The following is a 24,144-nucleotide window of genomic DNA, read 5'->3' as shown; positions in this document are numbered from 1 at the left end:
TTCCGTCGCCCTTGGTTATCATCACGCCTGGCTACGGCAACTTGCTCCGGCCCACAACTGTAAGGCTTCCAGCAGGGTGGTGGCAGTCTGCACAGCCTACGGGCTAATCCCAGCGTCAGGCAAACTACCCTGGCGCTCCTCCAGGCACCCTAACACCCACCCGATGTCAAGGAAGGGCCAAAAAGATCATCAAGGACAACAACCACCGCGCGCCTACTGCTGTTGCACGGATACCGCTATCAATTCCAGAGAGCGGGTCAGTACAGGTGCATCAAAGGCAGGGACCGAGAGACTGAAAAAAAACCAGCTTCTATCTCAAGGCCATCAGACTGTTAAAACAGGCCATACACTAACATTGAGTGGGCTGCATACAACAATACTGAATCACTCTCTAGCCCTTTAATATGATTGGATTTATATAATGTATCACTAGTCACTTTAACCTCTCTTGAGGGGGTACGTGAGAGCGTTAGGGCGTCCGCACCTCTCGAACAGCACAGTGAAACTGCTGGGCGCCAAATTCAAATACAGAAATACTCATTATACATTTTCAGAAAACAAAACATATTTTACATAGTTTTAAAGATGAACGTCTTGTGAATCCAACAGTCAGATTTAAAAAATGCTTTACGGCGAAAGCATACCTTACGATTATTTGAGAACATAGCACAGCAGACAAATCATTATAAACAGTAACCAGCCAAGTAGAAGAGTTACACAAGTCAGAAATAGAGATAAAATTTATTCCTTACCTTTGATGATCTTCATATGGTTGCACTCAACAGACATTCATTTACTCAATAAATGTTCCTTTTGTTCGATAAAGTCTCTTTATATCCAAAAACCTCAGTTTTGTTCGCGCGTTTTCTTCAGTAATCCACAGGCTCAAACGCAGTCAAAACAGGCAGACAAAAAAATCCAAATTGTATCCGTAAAGTGCATAGAAACATGTCAAACGATGTTCATATTCAATCCTCAGGTTGTTTTTAGCCTAAATAATCGATAATATTTCAACCGGACAATAACGTCGTCAATATAAAAGGTTCGTCAATACAATAACGTCGTCAAACAAGAAAGGCACTCTCTCTGTCGCGCGCATGAAAAAGTTCTGTGACACTTTAGGGTCCACTCATTCAGACTGCTCTTACTTTCWAATTTTTCAGAATACAAGCCTGAAACAATTTCTAAAGACTGTTGACATCTAGTGGAAGGCATRGGAACTGCAATTTTAGTTCTAAATCAATGGATACTGTAATGGCATTGAATAGAAAAMTAMAAAWMYMYMMAAAAAACTACTTCCCGAATGGATTTTTCTAAGATTTTCGCCTGCCAAATCAGTTMTTTTATACTCACAGACACTATTTTAACAGTTTTGGAAACTTTAAAGTGTTTTCTAGCCAAATCTACCAGTTATATGCATATCATATCTTCTGGGCCCAAGAAGCAGGCAGTTTAATTTGGGCATGCTTTTCATCCACAATTCCGAATGCTGCCCCCTACCCTAGAGAAGTTAAACAATGCCACTTTATTTATATAATGTTTACATACCCTACATTACTAATCTCATATGAATATACTGTACTCTATACCATCTACTGAATCTTGCCTATGCCGTTTGGCCATCGCTCATTCATATATTTTTATGCACATATTATTTTTCATTCCTTTACACTTGTGTGTATAAGGTAGTTGTTGTGAAATTGTTAGGTTAGATTACTTGTTAGATATTACTGCATGGTCAAAACTAGAAGCACAAGCATTTCGCTACATTCACATTAACATCTGCTAACCATGTGTATGTGACAGATAAAATGTAATTTGATTTGAACTTGATTAGAGTCCACCTGTGGTAAACTAAATTGATTGGACATGATTTGGAAAGGCACACCTGTCTATATCAGGTCCCACATTTGTCAGTGCATGTCAGATCAAAAACCAAGCCATGAGGTCTAAGGAATTGTCTGTAGAGCTCCGAGACAGGATTGTGTCGAGGCACAGATCTTTTGGGAGTGTACCAAAAAAAATTTGTCTGGCAACATTGAAGGTCCCAGAGAACACAGTGGCTCCATCATTCGTTAATGGAAGATGTTAGGAACCACCAATATTAGAGGCTGGCCCGCCCGGCCAAACTGAGCAATCGGGGGAGAAGGGCCTTGGTCAAGGAGGTGATCAAGAAACCGATGGTCATAACCGAGCTCTAGAGTTTTCCTCTGTGGAGATGGGAGAACTTCCAGAAGGACAACCTCTCTGCACCACTCTACCAATCAGGCTGATTGTCGAGTGGCCAGACGGAAGCCACTCCTCAGTAAAAAGGCACATGACAGCTCACTTGGAGTTTGCCAAAAGGCATAAAGTCTCAGATCATGAGAACAAGATTCTCTAGTCTGAACCAAGATTGAACTCTTTGGCCTGAATGCAAGCGCCACGTCTGGAGGAAACCTGGCACCATCCTACGGTGAAGCATGGTGGTGGCAGCATCATGCTGTGGGGATGTTTTAGATTTGCAGGGACTGGGAGACTAGGCAGGATCAGGGCAACAATGAACCAAGCAAATTACAGAGAGATTATTGATGAAAACCTGCTCCAGAGCACTCAAAACCTCAGACTTGGGCGAAGGTTCACCTTCCAACAGGACAACGACCCTAACAAACAGCCAAGACAACACAGGAGTGGCTTCGGGACAAGTCTCTGAATGTCCTTGAGAGGCACAGCCAGAAATACCATAGGGCGGCGCACACTTGTCCCAGCGTTGTCCGGGTTTGGCCGTCATTGTAAATAGAATTTGGCTTATTTAACTGACTTGCTTAGTTAAATAAAGGTTAAATAAAAGTAAACCTCTGGAGAGACTTGAAAACAATGCAGCAACACTCCCATCCAACCTGACAGAGCTTGAGAGGATCTGCAGAGAAGAATGGGGGAAACTCCCCAAATACAGGTGTGCAAGCTTGTAGCGTCATACCCAAGAAGACTCAATGCTGCCAAGGAGAGTACTTATGTAAATGTGATATTTCAGTTGTGTCTAGATTGATGAGGGAAAAAACTATTTAATCCTTTTAGAATAAGGCTTTAACGTACAAAATGTGGAAAGTAAAGGGTCTGAATACTTTCCGAAGGCAATGTGTGTGGGTGTGTGTGTGTGTGTGTGTGTGTGTGTGTGTGTGTGTGTATATATTTTATTACACAACACACACACACACACACATACAGTTGAAGTCGGAAGTTTACATACACCTTAGCCAAATACACTTAAACTCAGTTTTTCACAATTCTGACATTTAATCCTAGTAAAAATTCCCCGTTTTAGGTCATTAGGATCACCACTTTATTTAAAGAATGTGAAATGTCAGAATAATAGTAGAGAGAATGATTTATTTCAGCTTTTATTTCTTTCATACATTCCATACACTCATTAGTATTTGGTAGCATTGCCTTTAAATTGTTTAACTGTGGGTCAAACGTTTCAGGTAGCCTTCCACAAGCTTCCCACAAAAAGTTGGGTGAATTTTTGGCCATTCCTCTGCCAGAGCTGATGTTACGAGTCAGGTGTGTAGCTCCTTGCTCGCACACGCTTCTTCAAGTTCTAACCACAATTTTTCTATGGGATTGAGTTCAGGGCTTTGTGATGGCACTCCAATACCTTGACTTTGTTGTCCTTAAGCTATTTTGCCACAATTTTGGAAGTATGCTTGGGGTCATTGTCAATTTGGGAGACCCATTGGCGACCAAGCTTTAACTTCCTGACTGATGTGTTGAGATAATGCTCATATATCCACATAATGTTTCCTTTCTCATGATGCCTTCTATTTTGTGAAGTGCACCAGTCTCTCTTGCAGCAAAGCACCCCCACAATGATGCTGCCACCCCCGTGCTTCACGGTTGGGATGGTGTTCTTCATCTTGCAAGCCTCCCCTTTTCCCTCCAAACATAACGATGGTCATTATGGCCAAATAGTTATATTTTTTGTTTCATCAGACCAGAGGATATTTCTCCAAAAGTATGATCTTTGTCCCATGTGCAGTTGCAAACCATAGTCTGGCTTTTTATGGCGGTTTTGGAGCAGTGGCTTCTTCCTTGCTGAGTGGCCCTTTCAGGTTATGTCGATATAGGGACTCGTTTTACTGTGAATATAGATACTTTTGTACCTGTTTCTTCCAGCATCTTCACAAGGTCCTTTGCTGTTGTTCTGGGATTGATTTGCACTTTTCGCACCAAAGTACGTTCATCTCTAGGAGACAGAACTCGTCTCTCTTCCTGAGAGGTATGACGGCTGCGTGGTCCGCCATGGTGTTTCTACTTGCGTTATATTGTTTGGACAGATGAACGTGGTACCTTCAAGGATGAACCAGACTTGTGGAGGTCCACATTTTTTTTCTGAGGTCTTGACTGATTTTTTTTTTTTTCTCATGATGTCAAGCAAAGAGGCACTGAGTTTGAAGGTAGGCCTTGAAATACATCCACAGGTACACCTCCAATTGACTCAAATTATGTCAATTAGCCTATCAGAAGCTTCTAAAGCCATGACATAATTTTCTGGAATTTTCCAAGCTGTTTAAATGCACAGTCAACCTAAGTKTATGTAAACTTCCGACTTCAACTGTACATACACACACAYACACACTGATAATGACCTGGCCTGTGTCCCATAATGTGCCTGCATTCCATACAAAACTAAACTTTCAGGTAAATTTGCCTGTGGCGCACTGGGCCAGTGCCAACTGAAAGCTACTGGCCCAAATGAAAGAAATTCTGTCCCGGGTCAAGATCTGATAGGAAAGCAAATGATGAGTGCATAATTTCAATAGCAGGTGATTTTAGATTTAATTTGCGGTCTGAGAAAATATTCTATACAGGGTTCATACAGACATTTGAACGTGAAATTCAAGGGCTTTTTCAAGCACTTAAATTGTAATTTAACTTCTCTAGGGTAGGGGGCAGCATTCGGAATTAAACTGCTCCAATTAAACTGCCCAAATTAAACTGCCCAAATTAAACTGCCAGCTACTCATCCCCAGAAGATAAGATATGCATATTATTAGTCGATTTGGATAGAAAACACCTCTGAAGTTTCTAAAACTGTTTGAATCATGTCTGTGAGTATAACAGAACTTATGTAGCAGGCGAAACCYCGAGGACAAACCATTCAGAATTCTTTTKTTTTGAGGTCACCCTGTTTTMAATGATCTTTCATTGGGAATCCAGATTTCTAAGGGACTTGCTTGCAGTTCCTACCGCTTCCACTGGATGTCACCAGTCTTTAGAAATTGGTTGAGGTTATTCCTTTGTGTAATTAAGAAGTACGGCCATCTTGAAAAAGTGTCACTTCATGTGTACTGTTTGAATAGGGCGCAAGACCAGAAAGCATGTTTGTTTTTTCCTATATTGAACCACAGATCATCCCGTCTTCATTTTTATCGATTATTTACTTAAAAATACCTAAAGTTGTATTACAAAAGTAGTTTGAAATGTTTTGGCAAAGTTTACAGGTAACTTTTGCGATATTTTTGTCGTCACGTTGCGCAAATTGGAACCAGTGTTTTTCTGGATCAAACGCGCCAAATAAATGGACATTTTGGATATATATCAACGGAATTAATCGAACAAAATGACCATTTGTGATGTTTGAGACATATTGGAGTGCCAACAACAGAAGCTCGTCAAAGGCATGAATTATATTTGTATTTCTGCGTTTTGTGTCGCACCTGCAGGGTTTAAATGTTTTCTCTCTTTGTTTACTATGGTGCTATGCTCAGATAATAGCATCATATGCTTTCACCGAAAAGCCTATTTGAATTCTGACATGTTGGCTGGATTCACAACACGTGTAGCTTTAATTTGGTATCTTTCATGTTATGATTTAATGAAAGTTTGATTTTTATAGTAATTATTTAGAAATTGGGGCTTTGCATTTTCTCTGGCTTTTGGCCAAGTGAGGCAGTAACGTCCCGCCTAAACTCAGATTTTCGGATATAAATATGAACTTTACCGAACAAAACATACATGTATGTATTGTGTAACATGAAGTCTTATTAGTGTCATCTGATGAAGATCTCAAAGGTTAGTGATTCATTTTAACTCTATTTCTGCTTTTTGTTACTTCTCTCTTTGGCTGGAAATGGCTGTGTATTTTCTGTGGCTATGTACTGACCTTACATAATCGCAAGGTGTGCTTTCGCCGTACATCCGTTTGTGAAATTCAGACACTTTGGTTGGATTAACGAGAGGTTTATCTTTAAAATTGTGTATAATGCTTGTATGTTTGAGGAATTTTAATTATGAGATTTCTGTTGTTTTGAATTTGGCGCCCTGCAATTTCACTGGCTGTTGGTTAGGTGGGACGCTACCGTCCCACATACCCTAGAGAAGTTACGGACCTACATTTTACATGTAATTGTTGTAATAGCCTATAGATGAAAAAGAAACTCCCCCCAAAATGTWTGCAAAAACATATGCATTACCACTTTAAGAATGCATTTTTTATAATCTATACCAAATGGTATTAAGCATTGATTTTCACCTTATTTTTACATTCTAAAATGTCAGAGTAATGTGAGCATTGCCTGACTAAATAGACAGCATGCTCCCAACTCAAACACACTAATAAAGTCTGTCCATGTGGCATCTAGTCAGCCTCACCATCTGAGATGATGGGTTACTGTATCATGTTTTAAAAACAAGAAAGCGACCAAAATGGTTTCCCTTTGTAATGGAATGTATGGAAAATCAAGCCAAAATCCAATGTTGTCTATGTGAAAAGTTATGGTTAAAGAAAATGTATTTGTATTTTTTGTGGGGGGGTGGTCAAGGTGAGGAAGAGGATTATTTAAAATACTGTTTGAAGGTAGGGTTTCAGATGTTTTTGGAAGATGGGCAGGGACTCTGCTGTCCTAGTCATGAGAGTACGTAGAGCAGACACAGATCCTCTCCACGTCACCAGGTAGGATGCAATACAAGAATGTGCAGAGCCTAAGACGCCCAGCACTGAGAGGGTGGAGAGGAGGATCTGATGGTTCACGGTGTCGAAGGCAGTGGATAGATGTAGAAGGATGAGAAAAGAGGAGAGAGAGTCAGCTTTGGCAGTGYGGAGAGCCTCCGTGACACAGAGAAGAGCAGTTCCGGTTGAGTGACCCATCTTGAAGCCTGACTGGTTAGGGTCAAGAAGATCGTTCTGAGAGAGATAAATAAAAGAAAAGAATGAGGAGACACAGGTCTATAGTTTGACGTCAGATGAGTCGAGGGGAGCAACTCGGGCCATTTTGACCTCAGAGGGGATGCAGCCAGTGGTCAGGGATAAGTTGAGGGARGTGAGAAGGTCTCCAGAGAGGGTCTGGAGAAGGGATGGGGGTCKAGTGGGCAGGTTGTCGGGCAGGTAGACCTCACTAGTCACAGGATGTCATCTGGAGAGAGAGGAGAGAAAGAGGTCAAGGCGTAGGGTAGTTCTCTGCGAGTGAGACCAGTGGAGTCAATAGGCTGAGTGAATGAGTAGYGGATGTCGTCAACCTTTTTTTCAAAGTGGTTGACAAAGTCGTCTGGACCATATGATTTTTGTGGGTTGACACGTTGAAGGTATTGCTTGATGTCTTTCACAGAAATCTGTATATCAACAGCTGGTATGCTGTCTATACTGTCCAAGGCCACTTTCTGCTGCGATGTAAAATCACAAAAAGTCAAACCTACAATAGAAACTGTTAAAATACTTTGCAAAAGCAAGGTCATTTGACAGTCATCCAATGTCTCTTTGGTTTGTAGCCTATGATGGTTTGTAGCCCTTGCCAGGCTTTCTTACTGTCCTTGAAAAGGTTTTATAATTGGTGTTTGTACACTGCTTTGCACTCCTTAAATGCTTTTAAGTTGCYTCTGAATATTTTTCCTTTCCTCTTTACTGCCACCTGATTTAAAACAMWTTTTTTTCTGGTTGAGGAGTTCTTTTAATTCCTGAGTTACCCACAGTTTATTATTGGGGGAGATATTGCCTTCCTTTTTGGGAATAATGAGATCCTCACCGAAACAGATGTACTCAGAGACGGTATCCRCTGCCTCTTCCAGGTCATCGGYGCTGTCCATCAGAGMTGCCCAATCAGTGGACTCAAAACAGTCATGGAGAGCTTCAGTCCAGCTTTTAATCTCCACCTTTTTAGCCTTTTCTCATTGCAGACGTGCTTTGTAGACTGAGATGAGCTGAACCATGTTATGATCCGAACCCACAAGATAGTAGTGCCTTGGAAAAATACACACCTGGGATGTTAGCAAAACAGAGGCAGAAGGGCTTCATTTCGGGTAGGACATGTAACATATTGCTGATATGATGGTAAGTCTTCAGATAGATTGCACATGTTAAAGTCTCCCAGGATCAGCTTTACTGCTTCAGGTGACTGTCTCAGCCTGGGATACAAGGTCGTGAATCAAGTCTGCAGCTATTTGGGAGTCAGCGTGGGCTACGTAAACAATAAATAATCGGACCTGATTTATTTCCCATGGCAGGTAGTATGGCYGTAGGTTAAGAGCAAGGAGTTCAATGTCTTTATTACAGACCTTGTGCTTAGTTGTAATATGGGCAGGATTGCAATATTTCTCATTGATGATTGCACAAACTCCACCACCATCTCTTACCAGAGTTGATGTTTCGGTCCATTCTAATAATTGTTGAGCCATAAAGCTCCACAATGGAGTCGGGATCCTTTTCCGTAAGCCAGGTCTCAGATARACAGATCAAGCAGGATTGTCAGTACTCTGAGAGGTATTGGGTACAAGCCCGTACGTAGCTCATCAGTCTTATTCCTTATGCTTTGTACATTGCCGTGCATAATAGAGGTGTTCTGAAGGGCTGTTTTTTAATCCGATTCGAAATTCCTCCTCTATTGCCACGCTTCCTTGGTTTAGAAGCCTTTCCTTRGGAACACGTTGATTGTATTAATGGTGGTTGTGCAGCTTGTTTGGTGTGTTTCACAAAAAAACATACTGCTATTTACCTCATTATTAATTATCCAATTTAATACAACTAAAAACTTTGTTGGTTAAGGTAGATCACAACTTTAAACAAACAGAAGAGACGAGCACAAATGACCATGTCGCTGCAAGAACAGACGCCACTTTCCATGTATAGTTCCTGACAGGCGCTCCTAACAAACACTAATTGCTAATTGCCTAGCAGAGGTGGAGAGCACACCTCCCTGTACTAATTGCTGATTGCCTAAAAGAGGTGAATCCACTCCCCCTCCAATACAGCCACTGATTACTGGAGATATCAGGAGTCCTCTAGCAATAGAATGAAGCATGGAGCCTGAGAAGCTGGTTATATACACTCAGAAAATAGATTAAACCATTCCCCCTCCAATACAGTGATTACCAAAACAAGTAACAAATTGCCCTGCTCCTTGATCCTGGTTGATGTGTCAACAACTATCTGCAAATGACCAAGTAGGAAGACAGGCAGCACTTAAAGTAGATGGCCCTAGCTAGCAAAAAGACGGTACTAGACCACAACAGATAAAGACAAACAAATGATACTTATCACTCCTGGAGATATCAGGAGTCCTCTAGCTACAGAATGAAGCGCAATACCCTTCAATTGAAATGTCAGGAAATGAAAGCGCCTACATATCTCATAAAATGTTATCATAAATTAAATCACAGAATAATTATATTGGATGTTAAAAAAAAAGCTAATTGGGAACAAAAAAGCAACGTGACCAGGTAAAAAAATATATATACTGTATATWTTTTTTTGACCAAATCAAAATTTGTGTTTCACTGCCAAGTCAAATGGATGCAACTGTTTCAAGTCAAAGTCAAATGCAACTGTTTTGGTCACAGTATCGAACCCAGGTGTAGACTAACAGTGAAATGTTTCTTATGGGTCCTTTTCCAACAATGTAGGGATAAAGATAAGCTATGTTCTCAGGGGGCAATATTTGTTTGTGTGTATACAGGAGTCTGTTTACATGCAACATATAGAACCACTGCCCCCAGACACACACACACACACACACACACACACACACAAACTTCTTAGATTCTAAGCTAACTCTTGGATGACCGTGACCTCTCTTTCTCTCTGTGAAGACGCTAACGGGATGTCCCATTTTGAACGCTCAGAGAGGGGGGGACGACAAGGTCACTGGAGGAGAAGGCAGCATCACTGGAATGGACCGGATCACTTCCACAATGACAACAGGTGAGAATCAGTAGCTATCCTACAGCATKAAAATTGTAAAAATACCAAACRTAACATAGTATACTAGGTSTGCTATATTTAAGCAATAAGGCACGAGGGGTTGTGGTATATGGCCAATATACCATGGAAAAGGGCTGTTCTTAAGTATGACGCAACGCGGAGTGCTTGGATACAGTCCTTAGCTGTGGTATGTTGGCCATATACCTCTAACCCCTGAGGTGCTTTATTGCTATTATAAACTGGTTACCAATGTAATTAGAGCAGTAAAAATAAATGTTTTGTCATACCTGTGGTATATGGTCTGATATACCCCTGCTGTCAGCCAATCAGCATTCAGGGCTCGAACCACCCACTTGATAATCGTGAATATAGAGCTCCAGGGTGAAATGATTTACAAAATACCAGAGTGCATTTTGTAAATGACTTAATTTGCCCATTTACACCTAGTCAATGTGGCAATTATAATTATCTGACTGTCTCTCTCTCCTCCCCCCCACTCCCACTCCCAGGGGTCCAGTGTTCCAGCAGTATGATGGTTATGCTGGCCCTGTGGGGTTCAGGGTAGGCCCCCGGCCTTTTCCTCCTGTAGGGAGACACAATGGACACACAGGGGCGCTGGACGAGCTCACACTCAAACATATGGCCCAGGACTGCAGCTCAGTGAAAAACCAGCTGCTTACACTCAAGAGTTTATTACAGGTAACACACACTCCCTCAAAGGCTCGAATGTAGTCCTCGGGAACTCAATGTAATTCCAATCTAATCACACTGTTGAGTTGAGCTATGACTATGCAAGTGGAAATCATATCTTGTTACTGTTGTCAGCTCCTTTTACAATTAAATAGATTTAGCGTCCAATAAAATGTAACTTTAGTAGAATAACTATTATGTCAAGGTTTGAGTTTACATTTCGCTAGACGCTAGACTGCTGATGTTTTATCAAGCAGTAGCTTTATAGGAGTTTATCACACATCCAGGTGAGAGAAGGCTTCTGAAGTTGAAAGGCAGTAGAAATCTGTATTGCTGCCACAGTGACCCTCTTTGCCTACTTGTGAGGATGTAGTAGAGATACACAATGAATCTCTCCCACATTTCCTTAGATGGAGAGATTTCTGGAGAAGAGAACTGGTTTGATATCATGTAATCATAGAAAATAGCTGCTGGCTTTACTGTGCTTTACTGAGAATGTCACATGTCTCATGTCCATGGCTTGCGAGTGAGTGACTGTGGCACATGGTTTTATTCTATGTGTCACTCATCTCTTCTTACCTCTTATTACGACCCTGCTCCTCCCTTGTGGGTTACCTGTGGTACCTAATCACTTAATAGATCTGTCGGTATCAGATGAAACATTCCATTTAACAGAGAGATACACACACACACACACACACACACACACACACACACACACACACACACACACACACACACACACACACACACACACACACACAGTGTGTGATGTGACGTGTGAGACAGTTAATCAGTAGTGTACAGCCTCGGACTGTACAGCGTCTCATGTCTGGCCCTGTAGGACCCCAATATCTACCTTAGTGTCAGGCTGGTTGATATTGGCTTTGGCCTCACAGCCCTCAACAGATTACATTCCTCCAAAACAAGTCAACTGTGCCCCAAGATTATCTCTGACATGACATGACAAACACATATCGACACACAGTTCACTTTCTGTGATGGTAATTGTATTTGCTTGTCAGAGCTGAGATTCTGTTCGTTATCTCCAAAAAGGTACATCTTTGATAAGGACCAAAGTGATAAATGTGAGTTATCTGTACCCATGTTTGATTCATGTTCATTTGATATTTGACCTCTGACTGTAAAAGAAGTGCTGTTGCTGCTGGTAATAGTCATCTAATTGAGAAAGTCTGTTTGTTTTCTTTAATTAACAGGGTAGTTTGGCCTTGAGCACCAAACAATKTGTTGGCCCGCCCATGAGTTGTTCTCTTCTTAATTGTTTCTTTGGAGYTGTGATGTTGTGCTCTGGGAAGCAGCTGTAAAATGCGTCTCTACTTTAGTCATAATTGATCTGAGCTATAAGCAACAGGCTGTATCGGTGTACCTAGCTGACTATAGGCAAGCTASAGTGTCCAAAAGCAGAAAATTACAGTTTTTTGGGGATACACAGTGAACATGTCCCTTTGCTTGAGAAAAGTTATTTTTATGTCTTCCAAACTGCTTCAAGGCCCTTATCAGCCATTCTACAGAATAATCTACAGAAGAAGCTCCCAACTATGTAGCAATTAGTAGTATCATTATAATAACATATAAAATACAATATACCTACAGCTAGTCCTCCTTTCTGCCCAGCATAGTACAGTTCAGAATACTGAATCTTATGTTATGTGTTTTTTCTGTGTTTGAGATGGAGGACGGTGGCCCAGAGGTTGTTGGGGGCAGTGAAGAGGATAACAGCATGACCCTACAGGTAAGACACCACCTGGAAAAACACTATTTCGGACTTTGAGCCAAAACAAGTAGCATTGTTAGACTAGAAATGAACCTCTGTGTGTGTTTCAGTTGGAGGAGCTAATGAAGGAGGTGTGGAAGCTCAGGGAGGAGCTGAGGAATAAGGAGAGGACAATCGCTCAGCTGACACTACAGCAACAGCAGCTACAGCAACAGGGGGTGAGTCTCCAGGAGGGGTCAGCGAGAGAACGGYAGTCATTCTCTGCCAGTGCACTACAGCTGCTTAGTGCAACATTGGGTTATGTRGGAGTTGTGGTTTTACTCATACCATAGTCAGACAGCTACATATGTGGGAATGGTAAMCTCAGTTCTGTTAGCTTTTACCTGGATCCATCAGTGTTGTAACGTTCATTAGTGTTCAGGGGCTAGTGGTCTCGTTAGGCAAAAAAAACAACTGTCCACTGACATTATTCAAATTCCCCATGTACAGTAATACCAAATGTATGGAAGCCCTGAAGCCCAATGCAAAACAAATACAATAAAAATGTAGACTCATTTGAACAACTTAGTATCTCATTCAAATGACATAGTTTTCTCGTTTGAATGACTTAGTAAARAAAAACTTATTTTGTCTAATTAGGCCTCATTTCTTATGCAGCTTGTCAGTCAGTGTAAAGGTTGCTGCAGCCATTCATTYGCTGATTCCACCCATTGATAKTATTATTCATTRACAGTTCTTTGATAGCCTAAAGCAGGGCTGCTTTGTAATGTCAGAGCATGTAAGTGGGCGAGTGTGGAGGGGGGAGAGCGTAATTCGAGAAGATTTGGAAAATGGTGAAGGCCTTCTCTCCCGCATCTATTTTGCTCTGGTATTGCTCAGCCACAAGCTCTGGGTATGCTTTTCCTAGCATTTTTTGTTTCCTTTTTCACTGTCMCTTTTAATTAGGCCTATTCGGTTGTAATTATTTACCCTACCCCGCCCACAGTAGCCWATATCTAGTTTATATTCTACTTTCTAACATTAGGATATGTCGTTTCTATTTTGAAGGACTTCAAATGTATTAACGCATGTTTCAAGTAGGCAATACATAGGCTGCTGTAAAATGTAGAAACACCATAATATAATAATATATTTAATGAAGCTAAAATTTCATAAATAAATCTTAAAAAATAAAGGCCAGAATCAGTTTATTTTCATAAAGGAAAGGGAATAAATCATCTGAAACGGCAACGGTCAAATGATTTGCACACAGAAGCGCCACCAAGCTTCACATGTGCATTGAGTATSGGAAATGCGCTCTACAAATTAAATATTTATCATGACACAAGGCGAGACCCAGATGCAGACTCAGGAGGCAGATGGTTAGAGTCTTACAATGTTTATTAATCCAAAAGSAGTAGGCAAGAGAATGGTCGTGGACAGGCGAAAGGTCAAACCAGATCGGAGTCCAGGAGGTACAGAGTGGCAGACAGGCTCGTGGTCAAGGCAGGCAGAATGGTCAGGCAGGCGGGTACAGAGTCCAGAAACAGGCAAGGGTCAAAACCGGGAGGACTAGAAAAAGGAGAATAGCTAAAAGCAGGAGAAAGGGAAAACCGCTGGTTGACTTGGAAACATACAAGACGAACTGGCACAGAGAGACAAGAAACACAGGGATAAATACACTGGGGGAAAAAAGCAACATCTGCAGGGGGTGGAGACAATCATAGGGACAGGTGAAACAGACAAGGCGTGACAATATGATTATTATTATTGTTATTATTATTATTATTAAGACTGAAAAATACACATGTGGAAACTTAATTACGTAAAGGAATATTATTGTTAATCTAGCCATAATATAAGCAAGTGAAAGGAGAATTGAATATATACTGAACACGATGAAGGAAAAWGGAAACCCCACACTGCTCTTGATAGTATCACTGATATTTAATAAGCTTAGTTATTGGCCTCACGGCCTTCGTCAGAGCTTTTKKKKTAAAAAAAWAAWRAWTGCACCCTYATGTAGATATAGCCGYACCCAYATCCGTTTCATGCATCGAAAGGGGTTGGAGGCAAAGGAAAAACAAATMWGTGCTACCAAATATAACAATATGCATTTCATAAATACTACAAAAGTGTATAAATAAKATGTATTAAACACGTCTATAAAACCACAATGAGGACATASCAAGTTTTCATTAGTCAATGGGTACATCGTACAAAAACATCAGAGTAATCTTAATTAGGCACATAATTCATGTTCAAATTCACATCATAACATACATAGGCATTTCATCATTAAGTCCTTTAGGAAATAATGTCTGGAGGGTGAAATCCACCACTTATTGTGTATAGGAGAGGTCGCAATTTACGCGATAAATTGGTTCATGCCAACTGCCAGCCACAAAAGTAAATCAGCCAGGCTCTTTTACGCCCTCTACCTAATGGTAGCTATAAATGCAGAGGATGTGCACAGTGCAACAATATGATGAAGTGTGAATATTTATGCCACCCACACACAGGACAACGGTTCCAAATAAATGACATTATTACGTGTTCCACCACCCATGTTATTTACATGATTAAATGTCCATGTAAATGTCCATGTCGGTAAAACCTCCCACTCTCTCAAACAGAGAATTTGTGAACATAAAAGTTAAATCAGGAGAAACGACAGGGACTATCCAGTCGCAGTACATTTCAATGACCGGAAGCATGACATTTCTACCTTTAGATTGTGGCATAGAGAAATTTAAGATATCAGACAGGGGAGGTGATATTAATAATACTCTGAGTAAAAGAGAATGTTTTGGTATTTTCACCTTCCAGATATTATTTCCTAAAGGACTTAATGATGAAATGCCTATGTATGTTATGTTGACCGATTAGACATTAGTTAAACTATTTCCCRCTAATAAAAACAACTCCACACAACGTTATTGTACATATCATCCATGCACACCTCAGCCATTTTTTTGCCCAGTAGGTGGCTTTTGACTCCTGGTAGCTTGGAATGTTTGAAATAGCCTTATCAGTCTGCGTCAGMCTGCACAAAATAGTAAGGTAATAATTGTTTCATCGTTTTTTATTATTATTATTTGTATTATTGCTACTGCTGTATGAGGCTATAAAACTGCCACAGCAAGTTGATCCCTGCAATGCAAGGATTTCTTTTGCAACCCATCCGCCAAATCCATCCATTACGCACGGTTCTCCCTCTCAAGCACTGCTTCTCGAGGATTCATTCCAACCATCAAATTATAGGTTCAAATCAAATTTTATTTGTCACGTGTGGAATACAACAGGTGTAGACTTGACCGTGAAATTCTTACTTACGAGCCCTTTCCCAACAATGCATAGTTAAAAATGACGAAAAAATGATGAACATTTTCAAATAACAATAGAAAATAGTAACACAATAGATAACAATAACAGGGCTATATACAAAGTGTACTGAGTCAATGTGCAGGGGTATGAGGTAGTTGGGGTAATATGTACATGTAGGTAGGAGTAAAAGTGACTAGGCAATCAGGATAGATAATAAACAGAGTAGCAGCAGTGCACTGTAAATGAAGACTGTAAAAGTGTGTGTGTGTGTGTGTGTTGGAGTGACAGTGTAAGTATGTGTGATTGTGTGGGTAGAGTCCAGTGACTGTGCATAGAGACAAATTGTCAGTGCAAATAGTCTGGGTAGCCATTTCATTAACTGTTCAGCAGYCTTATGTTATGGCTTGGAGGTTGTTGTCATCGGTGCTATTGAAAATCAGAGAGCTTCCTTAAGTTTCAGTAAACAATTAGCTTACTCTTTAAAGATTAAACAAAGTCATCATCTTTTTATTTAGGTGATTTAAAGTATTTGTTCCTGTTATTGTGAACTATATGATATAACAAGTTAAACCTTTCAAKTAAAGGCCTATCACAAACCTMTTTTTGTATTCTGGTAGGCTAATACAAACATGTTGTTTGCAGCATGAACCAGCCTATTATCTCTGAAGTTCATTCATGTATTGGTGATGAATACTTTAGCTGTATGTTTAGGCTACTATTAAAGTACTCATATAGGCCACTTCTCTGCCAGACTGCGCAAGATATCTAGTCCGACCAGTAAGTGCGGTCTAAGCAATTCCCTTATGATATCAAGCTACCTCCCTAAATTGGTTCTATTGATGTAAAATGTGTGTTTACCTCTTGTGTCGCACACATTACATTCTAGCTCACAATCAAGGATGGCTGTGTATTCCCTCCAGCAGTGGTGAAGTGTAGACTATGTAGCCTTGTGATAATGTCCTACTGTACTCTGTGTCGGTCCCTACTTAAATGTAATAGATTTTTGAGAAATAACATCCACACATGGGGGTGGCTTCATCTCAATGTATTTAAAATGTTTGTAATCAAGCTTTTACATTTGTGTTTTCCTGTCTATATAATGATCATATTGTTTTATTTGTAGGGTGCATTTCCCATGCTCAGTGCACATGTGAAGCTTGTTGGTGCTTGCTTGTGTGCACAAATTGTTTGACCTCTGCAGTTTGACATTATTTATTCCCCTTTATTTATGAAAAGGAGCCGATACTGTCCTTTATTATTTACATTTATATRTTTTAGCTTCATTAAATTGATTTATATTAYGGTGCTTCTATTCCAAGAAAAGCAAACATTCATTTTACAGTGGTCTATGTATTGCCTACCTGAAACATCTATAATACATTACCTTCAAAATAGAAACTACATATCCTATTGTTAGAAAGTAGAATATAAACTAGATATTGGCTACTGTAGGTGGTAGGCAAAATAATTACAACYGAATAGAGGAAATGAAAAATGCTAGGGAGAGCATGCCCAGAGCTTGTGGCTGAGCAATACCAGAGCGAAATTGGAGCCGGGAGAGAAGGCAAACACCATTTTTTTTTTTTAATCTGCTTGAATTACGCTCTGCTCCTCACTCGCCCACTTACATGCTCTGGCATTCAAAAGCAGCCCTGTTTTAGGCTATCAATGAACTAATGAATAATCACATTAATGGAATCAATGAATGAATGGATGTAGCAAACCATTACACGGTCTGAGAAGCTGCATAACAAATGAGAACTAATTAGACTAAATAACAAGTTTTTTACTAAGTCGTTCAAACGAGATACTAAGAAATTGGAATGAGATACTAAGTCGTTTAAACGAGATACAAAGTCGTACAAACAAAATAATTCCAAGAGTATGTTTTTTGTTTGTTTTTTTGCCTTGAGCTTCAGGGCCTCCTTACAGCAACGTCAGGTACAGTAATAGAAAATGTCAGAGCAACATCAATGTTCCAACCTCTCCAGCTCTCCCAATTCCAATAAGAATAGCCCACATAGCACCGCTCTTCTCTCCCTCACACTTCTGCCACCTYTAACACACACGCAAACAGTGTCTGGATATTTGCAGATCTCTGTCTGAACTTTAAGAACTGAGAATGGGAAAAAGCAAGCGAGAGAGAGATGGATAGAAAAGATGGAGAGAGGATGAACTGTAGTAGGGAAGGATTCTGATTGAAAGGGATAGACAATAATAAAGAATTACTAAGGACACGGAGAGAAAGATTAAGGGAGTTATGTAATGGAATATCAGATAAGAGCCAGATAATGAGAGATAGAATAATAGAGGGAAGGGTAGAGAGAGAATAACAGAGAGACAGATAGATAGAATAATATAATGAGCCAGATAAAGGGAAAAATAAATGCTGAATTCTCTGTGGGGTGAGCTGCCAAAATACTTTAAGTTTTGACTTCTGAGTTTGTGTGTCTGCTTTGTCAGCAGTTGATGCAGAGCTGTAGATGTTCTGTCATTAGCAAAGGGTGGTTGGTGGTGTTTTTTTYTCTCTCTCTGAGGAGAGAGACAGACATGTGGGTATGTTGAATTTTAATGTAGCTTAGCTCTTCATTGATTATGAGRTTGGATTGGATTGAATATTAATATTAACCTCACCTCACTCAACATTGGRGCTCCTGGAATGAATACATTGTTTAACGACAAACTGTCAATTACCAACTGATCCACTGCTATAATCCAAACTTCAAAACCCACTGGGGATGACCTACAAGCTCATAGAGTTAATAGGGTCTAYTAGTCATGTCTAGACTAGAGACTGTTTTTGTATCTTCATTAGAACCCAAAAACTCAGAAATAAGTTTCACTCATGCAGTTTTTGAATACCAACTCACCCTAGTAGATCATTCATTTGTTATTGTTCTTTTCCTGATACAGTTGTGGTAACTCTCTCTCTCTCCTCCCCCAGCCTGCTCATGCTGCTCAGTCCGGGAGGTGTCACTGCCACCAGAGGTCACCGTCACTCGGGGGGGACAGACGAACGCACCACGACAAAGCCACACAGACCTCATGGAGAGGACAAGGACACAGCCAAGCCGTGAGTACACCTACAGTATATATATCTGGAGAGTGGAGACCTAAATCCAGTTTGTCTCCAATCTGTCCACTACTGCATGCTATAGTCAGTCATCAAGCCAGTCCATCACCTATAGTCCCCACCCTCACACTATCCTCCCATTCAACTTACTCTCTTACCTATCACTGGTACTACATTGCCCAATCCCCCCTTCCTACTCCCACCCCATCACCATTTCCCTATATGGTGGAACCACTTGATGGATGGTGAGACTGACTGTGTGCTTGAGACAAGCCATCAGCTCTCAGCCATGTACAGGTGTAGTGACTTCTTCTTTTTTCTTTCATCCTCTGTCTGTCTCAAACTCACTTAGTCTTTCCCCATTTAATTATTCTATTTCCCCATCTGATATACCCCCTCTCTTCCTGTTGCTTTCTTTTTATCCACTGTTACATTCGGTTGTGTGAGGGTTTTGCTTCTAACTCTTTGTAGGGAAACACAGTCGATAATGATAACTTTGACATTGTCCAAATTGCTCTGAAAGGTTAGGAGGAATATAGTGAAGTGGTTTATGATGAGTAGAGGAAAAAAGAATGAAGAGAGTGTAAACAAACAGAAATCAGATGACAACCGCAGGGTGTTTCTCTCTCTTTTTTCTCTTTATTTCAGACAGTATCAAAGTTACAAGTTTCACACTGTTTAGTTTTGCACGTTTTATGCTGTACTGCAGATTGCACTTCCCATCCTCTCTGCGTCTGTCCTTTCTCTCCTCCCTCTCCCTSCCTCTCTCCCCTCACAGTTCAAAGGGCTGTTGGAACAGGTAGAAAATGTGGTTTATCTTYTCCTCTGATCTTAGTTCCCACCACTACTGTTAATGTGTGACATCCTGTGGCCTGCCTACTAGTCCCTCTATAGGGGTTTACCCAATGCMTTACACTACTACTGTCCAATGACCAGGATGTTGTTTGGGCTTTTAAATGTTTAACTGTTATGGAATTGGAGAATTTATATACACCACACTTTGATAACTTTAACGTAGTCCACTGTAACTTCGGAAGATATGAAGGGTACCCATGTTATTAGATATAACTCTTAAGTTCCCATGGCTTAGTTGATACACTGTTAACTAGGGTTGGGGCAATGTATGGAATGACAGATCGTCCCATCGTCCTCTCCGAACATTGTGGCGCACGGAGGGGTCAATTGGCRGGAAGAACCATAGACATTAAAACCAGTGGGTAGTGATAGCGCTGACATCATCCATGTAATCTTATGGAAAACTCCCGATGACTCATGAAGCCGTAAGTATTTGAATTTGAAGCGTGCCATATTGCTGAATAGGGCTGAATGGCACCAACAAGTTGCTACGGATCATGGTGAAAGTTTCCGTAACTAGCAAAGGATCATGGTCGATGAACAGTAGTCGTTTCCATCCTGCCTGAGAGAGTCAACCAACCAACCGGGCGCGAGCCTCTTCGTAGCCTGCCGGTCTGTGATTGGTCTGTGTCATCAAGTGGTCCTTTGTGTCGACAAATGTAGTAGTCAGAATGGATCCCTGTTTAATTAAATATCTAGATTTGTAGCAAACTTTTAAATATTTCACAGCGGGGATCGAACTTGATCATAGTTTTAGAGCCCAAAATGTCCGTACATTTCTTGGGGGTTTGGCCATTCTGGCGATCGTAATTTACATACTGTAGGCTTTCTAGGGCAGATCTGTCACGTTCCTGACCTTATTTCCCTTGTTTTGTATTTATTTAGTATGGTCAGGGCRTGAGTTGGGGTGGGTTGTCTATGTGTGTTTTTCTATGTTGGGGTTTGTGTTCGGCCTGGTATGATTCTCAATCAGAGGCAGCTGTCAATCGTTGTCCCTGATTGAGAATCATACTTAGGCAGCCGGGGTTTCACGTTTGGTTTGTGGGTGTTTGTTTCCTGTGTCAGTGTTTGTGCCACACGGGACTGTTACGGTTAGTTCGTTTGTTATTTTGYATCGTGTCTTGTTTTCRTGTTATTAAAATCATGGAAACTTACCACTCTGCACATTGGTCCTCCGATCCTTCTCGCCTCTCCTCGTCCGAGGAAGAAATAGACTGCCGTTACAAGATCAGTGTTTTTTGCACTGCTGGGTTGCTACAGTATGCAGTCACTAGCAGAGCTTGTGACTTCGCGCTCCAGGCCGGACACTGGGTGCCTGGGAAGAACACAATATAAAGGACACATTGGTTATASCAGAACTGTGATTTGGTGCATAATGTCATTCTTCTTATTTAAATTGTTACAAAAGCCACAAAAACAATCTCATTAAATCATTGTTCAAACWAAAGTGTTAGACCTAGTTACTTTTTAACCGAGTCCAGRCTGCAGAATGATTTTCAAATAGGGGGAGCTATGTTTCTCTTGGTCCATAAAAATACTCCGATATAGTTATATGAGCCTACCTTTAAAAAAAATTATGTTATAGCCGTATCAAGTGTAGGCTATTGTTATTTCAACTTGATCATCTGGGTAAGCGCATTTGTGACATTATTTCTTCCATTAATTAAGATACTTCCTTACAGTTTCAGACTGTAAAAAAACAAAAAAGGAATGTGACAGGATTTCACTTAGTAACTATAGTATAACCAGCCTTAGCTAAATCAGAAGAAAAAAAAATGGCTGACTCTAGTGGGAAAGAAAGCACATCTTCGCCTGTTTGACAGTTCTTCGGTTTCAGGCTGAATGATAGAGGTGAGCCAGAAGACCTGACCCAAATCACTTGCAGAATATGCTAAAAGCTTATCAGGGCAAAGGATGGACAGACTACAGACCCCTGTCATCCTGCTGAGTTCGCTACTCCGGGGGTGAAGATGCTGCTGGCGTTCCTTGACATAAAGAATGTTATAAATCATTTGACTGTATATTTATAATTTGTACAGTTACATCKGCAAAAGGCATAGCCTAAGATTAATAGGCTTATTGGTTTTTACCCTAAGCCAATGTTCATTCAAGTGTTATAAAGAATGGTATTGGCTAAATAACAGATTTTATCTGATTGTTGTGGACTTTTATATAAATTCACCACTTGTAAGCTATTCAAAATAAAGTTGTTYGTGAGAAAATTCCGACAAMCCCCCCCTGGAAAGACTGCTGCGGGGAGTTTAAGCCCGATTSCCAGTTGCTCAATTCAACGACATGACTAAACCCTTTGACAATATTATAAATATTAGTTTATGCGTTGGCAAAGTAAGTTTACAGCAACTTTTMTTGACAGCAGCCAATGTGTAAGCCTATATTATAGTCTATTTGTTTGTAAGGAGGGATTTTCTGACTGCACAAGTTATGTTGCCTACACTTTGGTCAAGTAATGCAGAAAGGTATCAGGTTTGTTTAAACTTCCTATTCGAATAGTCTATCTTGCAATTGTTTGTTCTCTGTCGAACATTGCTGCAGGGACTTGCTTCCATTCGGCTACAAGAGCATTAGTGAGGTTGGGCACTGATGTTGGGTGATTTGGCCTGGCTCACAGTCAATGTTCCAATTCATCCCATAAGTGTTCGATGGAGTAGAGGTCAGGGCTTTGTGCAGGCCAGTCAAGTTCTTCCACAACGTTCTCAACAAACCATTTCTTTATGGACCTCTCTTTRTGCACGGGGGCATTGTCATGCTGAAACAGGAAAGGGCCTTCCCCAAACTGTTGCCACAAAGTTGGAAGGACAGAATCGTCTAGAATGTCATTGTATGCTGAAGCATTAATATGTCCCTTCACTGGAACTAAGGGGCCCGAACCATGAAAAACATCCCCAGACTATTATTCCTYCTCCACCAAGCTTTACAGTTGCCACTATACATTGGGGTCGGTAGCGTTCTCCTGCCATCCACCAATCCCAGATTCGTCTGTCGGACTGCCAGATGGTGAAGCGTGATTCATCACTCCAGAGAACGCGTTTCCACTGATCCATTTTTACGCGCTACGCACTTAAGCACTCGGGCGGTCCCGTTCTGTGAGCTTGTGTGGCCTACCACTTCGCTGTTGAGCCGTTGTTGCTCCTAGACTTTTCCACTTCACAATAACAGCACTTATAGTTGACCGGGGAAGTGCCAGCATRCATGCGCCTGGCCCGCCACAAACCCTCCCCTAACCCGGACAACGCTGGGCCAATTGTACGCCGCCTCATGTGTCTCCCGGTCGTAGCCGGCTGCGACACAGCCCGCTACTCCCAATCCCATGGAAATGTCCTCCTGTTCTTCAGTGAGTAGCTCCTCTCCACTCAGGAAGAGTTGGACGTGGCTCTCATCCCCTCTATTCTTATGGTAGGTGCTGGGAACTTCACACACTGTAAGACGTAAACATTAAAACAAAGAAATTCGAAATATTAAGGTTAGCCACTGGGCACAGACAGCAATTCAACGTCTATTACACATTGGTTCAGCGTAATTTCAATGAAATGACGTGGAAACAACGTTGATTCAACCAGTGTGTGCCTAGTGGGTAATCAAGTCATACTTCAAACAGTAAGTTAACAACTGAGCACACCTTACACAGTAGTACTACTAACGTTGCATTCATTTATTTGCCATACTGGGAAATACATACCCTGTCTGTGACATACAGCCCACTTGGATCTTCTTTGAGGAAGTAGGGGAGGAGCATCTGGCTGCAGTGATCTTCAGACATTAAATTGGAGGGTGTGTAATGAAAAGACTGGATTAAAGTAAATATAATTGGAACGGCTGCATACTGTAAAGGCTACATGAGAAATGTCATGACAGATTATTGGGACCGAGGTCAGAGGAGCAGACAGTCAATTACATAACTAGAGATGGTCTTGTTATGCTGCTGGAAATGTGATGGAATAAACAATGTGGGAATAAACTATCAAAGCCAGCAGATTATTATGGTCTGGGTAGGCACAATGGTGTAAAAAGGTTATTAGTGTGTGAGTAATGTGAGTAGGAAAATGGAAGCCTTATATATCCCTTCCCTGTCTGGTCTCTCAATGAGGAATACTTTTGAATGAGCGCTGTGCACACATCCATGTATTGTCAGGTAGTCAGGTACACTATATATACAAACGTATGTGGAGAACCCTTCAAAATAGTGGATTCGGCTTTCATGTGTATAAAATTGAGCACACAGCCATGCAATCTCCATAGACAAACATTGGCAGTAGAATGGCCTTACTGAAGAGTTCAGTGACTTTCAATGTGGCA

The 24,144-nt window shown here is 40.9% G+C and overlaps 1 pseudogene; it reads left to right on the top strand.

Moving 5' to 3' along the window:
- Positions 1 to 24,144, top strand: part of LOC111977462 (serine-rich coiled-coil domain-containing protein 2-like) — a 107,464-nt pseudogene that overhangs the window by 66,305 nt on the left and 17,015 nt on the right.

This window comes from Salvelinus sp. IW2-2015, linkage group LG18 (genome assembly GCF_002910315.2).
Source record: "Salvelinus sp. IW2-2015 linkage group LG18, ASM291031v2, whole genome shotgun sequence".
NCBI classification, from domain to species: Eukaryota; Metazoa; Chordata; class Actinopteri; order Salmoniformes; family Salmonidae; genus Salvelinus; species Salvelinus sp. IW2-2015.
This window is presented reverse-complemented; position numbering and strand designations above follow the sequence as displayed.